The 7,484-nt window shown below is 41.7% G+C and overlaps 1 protein-coding gene across 1 annotated transcript in view; it reads left to right on the top strand.

The window, feature by feature from the left end:
- The window catches only part of Fam168a (family with sequence similarity 168 member A), a 143,291-nt gene that overhangs the window by 119,913 nt on the left and 15,894 nt on the right, over positions 1 to 7,484 (top strand). The gene's annotated exons all lie outside the window — the stretch shown is intronic.

Raw genomic sequence — 7,484 nt, 5'->3', positions numbered from 1 at the left:
TTTTTTTTTTTTTTAACCACTGTTCTAATTCCTGGGCTCAGTCAGTGTTAACACCTAGGAAACATGATCAGGGAAGGAATGGGCTCTATGGTTAGGAAGTCCTCCTCCCCTCCTAGAATCTCTGTTAGCCTTCTCCATAGATGTACAGCCTTACCTCTCTTTTCCAAGATTCACATGTAGATACTTACCTCAGGGTTGCAAGTGATTTATACAAGTTCTTTATTCACTAAGTATTTGTTGAATATCCTCTATACTGGGATAGAAAAAGTATAGTCATCTTTGCCTGAAGATACTTATAGTTAATTTGGGATTTTGGCATATTAATAGATATACTACATTTTATTAATAACTATATTAATATTATTGTATCAATAAATTGTACTACAATATAGTGGGTGTTAAAAAGAACACATATCAGAACAGAGGCAGAACCACATTCTACCTGGAGGTAAGAGTAGGGGGACTTCACAAAGGAGCTATTGATAGAGACTTGAGGCAGAAGTAGGTGCCCTTGGAAGCACACAGGGAAGGAAAGTAAGTTACAGGGGCAGAGCATGGTAAAGGCACGGTGGTGTGGAATGTGACACCCTGAGTCTAGAACTAGTGGGAATGAGTAGACTGAGAGGGACTGGATGAATCTGAGCCACATATTACAAGGAACAAATTTGGAAAGGCCTTAAATGTCACATCTTCCTTCCTCTATTTTCTTATTTAGTGAGTATTATGGGATTGAACATCCCCCTCCCCCCGGGGAATTCTTTAATTCAAGCTCCTTGTGGTCAGGACATCCTGGAAAAGAGCTGTTCTGTCCCACATTACCTGTTTTAATTGACAATGACTTATAGACTAGAGCCTTTGGCAGATTTCCTGTCCATGCTTTTCTGAGACAATCTGGAATTCACTATACAGTTATTCTCCTTCTTCTGAGGTATTTAAGGTAGAAAAGAACATGGGCTGTATGTATAGACCTATATTTAAGCCCTGGAATTACTATCATATCACACACATGCTGTGAAATTACAGGCAGTCCCTTCATTTATTTTCCTTTGGCTTGTTTGTACAGTCACAAACTATTCTAGGTAGGCGTGGTGGTACATATTTATAATCTTAGTACTTGGGAGATAGTAGCAGAGGATCAAGAATTAAAGTATAGCCTCTGCTACATAGCAAATTCAAAGCTAGCCTGAGCTACATGAGACCCTGCCATCCCCCAAAGAGAGCTTATTTATGTATAATAAATAATGATAGATATGTCCTGCATTAATACTTTTGTTCAACTGTGATCAAACAACCTGAGAAAACAACTCAGAGAAGAAAAATACGTTTCAGTTCACCGTTTCACAAGGCTCAGCTCACGATGTCTTGGTCCCATTTGCTTGGGAAGAACATCATGGTACTGGAAATGTGGCAGAGGGAGCTGTTCACTTCATGGCTGATAGGAAGTAGGGAGAGGTAATGTAAAAAGATACAGCCCTGACCTGCCACAAGACACAGGGCACAGCCGTGACCTGCTTCCTCCATCTACATAGGGTGTTTGCTCTACTACCTCCTCATAATCTACTCCAGTGTGGAACTCATAAGTGGGTTAAATGATCCATTAGATCAGAGCTCTCTTGACCCAGTCATCTCTAGAAATACCCTGACATATACACCTAGATGTGTGCCTTATCAGGTTTCTAGATGTTTCTTAAGTCAGCCAAATTAACCACCATAGCAGGTGTATTAAATAGTTTACACAAGCCTTACTTATTCTAAAAGGTACTGTAGGTAATATTCACTTGAAGAAGCCACCGTTACTGTCCTGAAAGAGTTAAGGAAGACAGTGACATGTGAACTAATATCTGTTAATGACAGCTCAGTGTTTTCTATTTCCTTTAATAAGCAAGATACATTGTTCTCCTGCCACAAATCTGTAATAGCAGGCAGCATACACTAATTATCTGATAAAATAATCAAATCAGTGAGTTCTATCTTAAAACTAAGAGAACATTATGACATATCACAGTACATAAGTGATCTCAATCCAAGTACTGTAAAATCTGTGAGTGGGCTTTGTAACCCAACCTAAAATAGAAGGAGGTGAGCTGTAGCAGACCTTCTGGTGAGGTCACGAATACAGAAAAGTTATTGTCTTCATAGTCAGGAATCCTAGTGACCTCACTGGCTGTAGTCAGGGAGGTGGTGAGCCTGGGAGGCAGTGTGCAGTGACAGAGAAAGGAGAAGTGATGTAAAGCATGGTGGTATGCTTTCCAGAGACAGCTACCAGGAAAAGAAAAACAAGGGCACAGTGTACAAGGTGCAAGTGTGATTAAGTGTACACTGGTGGGAGGGGAGAATAGAAGACAAGTCAGAGATGCCTGAGTAGCATGGAGCCAGGGCCCCAGCAGCTGCGGTGGCAACAAGGACTCTGATGTTCATTTTCTTTCCTCTTTTGGGAAGTTGAGTGACAGGAGGTAGAATATCTACAATGCAGGGGGCTCAGGACTAGCACTAGAGGTAGTTGAAGGGGAACCTCTAGTAGTAAGCTGCCTCCTCAAGAGTATTGAGCACTTGTGCTGAGAGATTTTAGGATGATTTAAGGATCAGTTTGGCAAGTAGCAGGACAAGGAATAAAATACTGCTATTAGTCCTGGAATGGTAATGCATGCCTTTAATCCCAGCATTTGTGAGACAGAGGCAAGTGGATTTCTATAAGTTTAAGGCCAGCCTAGTCTATATAGTCAGTGAGTTCTAGGCCAGCTAGGGGTACATAATTGAAACACTGTTTAAAAAAACAAAAACAAAACAAAAAAACCTGTGATTAATTCAGTATTTCCTTTGTGTCAGCAACAATTTGAAACTCTTTGTGGATATGAACTTGTTTTATAGTACAACAAACCGAGGACTTTGTTTTCTCAATTTCCAATTGGGAAAGCAAAAACTTACTGAAATTCAGCAGCTAGATCTGCATTCTGGCATCCCCCGCTGCACCAGAACTCTTAGCCACCTGTCATTGCTGAGGCGGTGGGCAGACACTGAAGTGTCAGACAGGAGCAGCCAGGCTGGAGAAGAAGGGAGTGCAGAGAGGAGTCTGAGACTATTAAAAACATGGAGAGTCTGGAAAACTGCTGCTGTGTGAAGAATATTACATTCCAATATGAAAATAAAAAATAAGCCTCTACCTAAGGATTAGTGCTTTAAAAAGTCAAGACGTTTCTAAGCTATGATTAAAGTAAGCCAGGCCATTTACTCAGAAACCAAAATCCACAATAAGGGATTGTACTGGTTCATTGTGTTAGAAAGACCCACACTGGCCAGGCATGCTGACACATACCTATTATCTCTGCACTTAGGAGTTGGAGACAAGATCAGAGTTCAAGACCATCCTTGGCTACACTTGAGTTAAAGATTATCTTGTACCACATGGGAGACCCTGTCTCTAAGCACACACACACACAAAAAAAAAAAAAAAAAAACAGGAAGGAAGGGGATTAGGGGAGAAGAGGTATCAAACTGAAATTAACTCTCTTTCAAATGTTTGTGTGATTTTGAGACATACACACACTCATGCTCACACACTCAGAGCTGCATCTGTTTCATGTTGTGTGATGCTTACCTCTTCCTTCATGGGTCTGAATGTTACGGGGAAGTTCCTGTCACAGAAGCTCAAGGTCAGAGGGAACAGTATAGGTGATTCTCAGCTTCTTGCCAGAGCTGGCTGTTTGTAATGCAGGGCGGTGCCTGCAAGGAGCCAGGCACTCAGGTTTAAATTTCCTTCCTTACTTCATGGAGACCAAGCAATTGCTTGGAGAGACCCTATTTTTAGCAGCCTTTGTGCTCCTTAGATTCATCTGCCCAGGATACAGGGGAATGCTCACTCTTTCATTGGTTCTGAAAAGCAATGTACTACCTGGGCTTCCTCCCAAGTGTTTACCAATTTTAGGGATCATATTTAGGTATTTAAGCTCACAGGAGGCAAGAGCTTGCCAAGAGATCTTTTTCAGAATCCAGGGAACAAAGGGTTTAACATATTCCTGATAATATAACTTGAAAATGAAAGAAGACTAAATAGGAAAATAATGTCAAAACTCTCTCATAAGAAGCATGTTCTCATCTCTTGTCTCATTAGAGTTAAATTATATTAAGTATACATAAAGTTTTTACAGTCCCATTTTGGAAATTACAAACCTGGGGGAAAGTAGAGGAAAATCTCTATGCAAGGCAAGCTATATATGTTCCTTTTTACCTTTGTCTTGTAAGCTAGAGTTTCTTGCCTCCAGTTTAGCTCAGAGCGGATTGAATAACCTTCAAAATTAAGTTTAAAATGCTATGTATCTGAGATTCAAACCCATTTGTCTAACTCCAGAGCCTGTGTTCCTTCTACATTACAACACTGTCCTAGATGGAGTGTCTCTGCATTGGACTTAATTCTTTGAGAGGCTTATGGTGGCCATATCTCCTGAGCCTTCATTTCTTCTTCATTGTAAAGCCTTCATCATGCCTGAAATCCCTCCACAGTTCTTGGGAGAATTGAAATCATTTTAATATGGACAAAAAGAACAGGACCTTACGCCTATTCATATCCAGGCAGTTTCAGGTCACTTCTCTGGAAGATCTTGCAGCATCCAGAGAGGTTTCCCTGCAACAAATAAACTTTCCTGGATGGCAAGTCTGTCACCCTTTCCAGGGGGAGGGAGGTTCTTCCTATCCTCCACATTCTCCACTTCTTATGCAGCCTGGGGGAAACTGCTATCTAGAAACAAGTCTGTTATAGAACTGCAATATGTACAACTTTGCACAAATTCTTAGTGGTAATTTCAACTAACATTTCTATCCAACAGAGTTTCAGTTCCTGCATTCAGCTTATGGTAGGAGAGCTATTTTTCCTCATCTGTATTATGGCCTATGAATGTGTTACCTTGTAACAATGGTAGATTCCCTTTCCTTTCCTCCCCAAATCCCATCTCCTAGGCTTGGGCTCCCCCAGGTGGCCTAGCAGCAGTTCCTATAGCATGCAGGAACATGTCTGATGGTGCAAAATCATGGGTTGGAGACACACATGAACCATTCCCATAGGGCAGCAATGAAGGATCATGGCACTAAAAGGCGTTTCACACCCTAACCTGGCTGCCTGATTCAAACAAATGAAGGAAAATTCTAAGACCTGTGTGTGGCTCCTCTGTTGGCTTAATGGTAGGCTCCGAGGAACCCCTTGATTATGCCTATTAGACCCTAAAACACCAGTCAGATGGCCCCAGGATCAGATTTTCCATTGCCATTAACAGTCTGACTTGTTTGAAGACCTGGTTGACTTTAGATACAGTCTGTTGCCTTCATCCAGATGTTGAGCTCTGACCTCGCTCTCGGAGCATTTTTCTGGATGATGAACCGTATGGGCCAAGTGTGCCAGTGGGTGAGAGATCCGAGTTGAGTTCTCTGGGCAGTGTGGACTCCAGGCCCAAGGCACCACAGGAACTTGTGGGCACCTGTGAGGGTCCCAGCAGTGTAACTTGACTAGGTCCTTCTTGTCATAGACAGTAAGGGACCATAGGAGAGACTTGCTACCTTTACCACACTCACCTGGGCTGCTTAGGATGTTTTTGTAAAATCTTTGAATGTTTTCTCAACCTTTAATCTTACTGTTGGAAAGTGAATTTTTTTATACATGACACATCTTTCAGAATATGAGCTGTGAAATTTCTTTTGCTACTGCTGTGGGCTGTGTGATCTTGGGCAACTTGCTAATGTCCCCAGGCCATAAAGTTTTTCATGTCACATGATTTCAAGGTCCTTATAAATGTCAACATTCCATTCTCTTGTAATTTTTTTATTCTAATAGTGCTAGCTACAGAATAGTTTCACTTACCATTTATATGAGGCTGCTTTTTGTTTGTTGCAGGGTATGTGAACTCACACAAATGACTCTAAAAAGTTAGAGAAGGCTCCATGCTTCTGCCTCCTTCTGATTAGAACAGTGGTTCTCAACCTGTGCTGGAGTTTCACAGGGGTCACCTAGGGCCATCAGGAAACACAGATATTTACATTATGATTCATAACAGCAAAATTACAGTTATGAAGTAACAATGAAATAGTGTTTATGATTGGGGTCACCACAGCATTAGAGATAATATTAACAGGTTGCAGCATTAGGAAGGTTGAGAACCTCCGAATTAGAACATCTAAGATGAGAAGTGTGGGTGGAGTGATTCACAAAGTGTTCTGTGCCATGCCCTACATTGGTCCTCTGAAGATCCAAAGACCAGTAAGACATGTTCCCTATTCTCTAGAAATTCACAATTTATTGCAGAAACATTCAGTGAGAGACAGGAACCTCTAAGACTCACAGGAACTGGGATAGTCAGTTATATGGGATGATGTGGTCAGAGAATGGGCAGAGGAAAAGACTTTGTAATAGAGTGAATCTTTAGCTCATGATTGATTACTTAATACATGTGTGCCAGGTGGAGTGTGGACAGAGAGATGCCAGGAGAGCCAGTAGAATAGACCAGACCATGCGGAGTAAAGCTCCTTGGCAGACTCTGAGCGTGATGAGCAGTCTGTGCACAATGGTGTGGGTTGGAGGCCGAGATGATTAGAGAATTGAGGGAGATTTGTGAGTCGGAAGAAGTGAGTGGTTGAGAAGTAGGACCAGGCTATTCAACTTCAAGGCCCGCCCTCAGTGGCTTTCTTCTGCTGTGCCACCTATCTTCCAGAATATCGCCTCTAGCCAAAGACCAAGTATTTAGACTTGTCAGCCAATGTAAAATATTTCAGTTCAAACCACAAAACATCGTCAGTATTAGATCAGGGGAGTCTTGAGTGCAAAGAGTTGACTCTGTAGCCTATGGGTAACAGAGAACCATGGAATGTTTTTAAGAGACCATTGTGGCTGTTGCTTGGAGGTTAGAAGAGACAACTTAAAAAGAACAGACCCAGAGCATTAAAAAGCAGTTGAAGTGGCTAAAGGAGATTAGAGCTTGAATTGGAGTTGGCCACAGCTGTGGGGCTGGAAGCATAAAGCCGCCAGAACTAGAGACCATCAAGATTGATGATATTAACAGTACTGTGAAGCAACCGAGGAATGATTAGTACTGCCAGTGTACAATACAAGAAAACGGAAGCTTAGACAATTAAGTGACTTGCCCAAGGTCTCGCAGCTAGTAAGTGGCAGAGCCCAGGCTAGATCTCATTTCCCAACTCAGTACATGGTTCAGGATGATGGTCCCTTGCTGCCTCTTTGTAAATGTGCTTAACAGATTGTTCTAGTGTCAGAGGGCATGAGGGTCCCAATCCAAGAAGTGAACAACTCAGCAGCTAGATCTTGCAGGCTCACAGGCATCCACATGGTTTTGCTTTGTCTTATTTTTCTCCTCTCTATCCTTTTTACACATCTATAGTAATTACATAAAGTCTTAAGTGAATGGCTTAATAATCTTTACACGTAATACACCTGTAGTTAATGATCACTTAGTTCAAAGGATAAAACATGTTTAGGAAGCAGTTCC

Source organism: Grammomys surdaster, unplaced genomic scaffold (assembly GCF_004785775.1).
Source record: "Grammomys surdaster isolate TR1022 unplaced genomic scaffold, NIH_TR_1.0 203, whole genome shotgun sequence".
Taxonomy (NCBI): domain Eukaryota; kingdom Metazoa; phylum Chordata; class Mammalia; order Rodentia; family Muridae; genus Grammomys; species Grammomys surdaster.
This window is presented reverse-complemented; position numbering and strand designations above follow the sequence as displayed.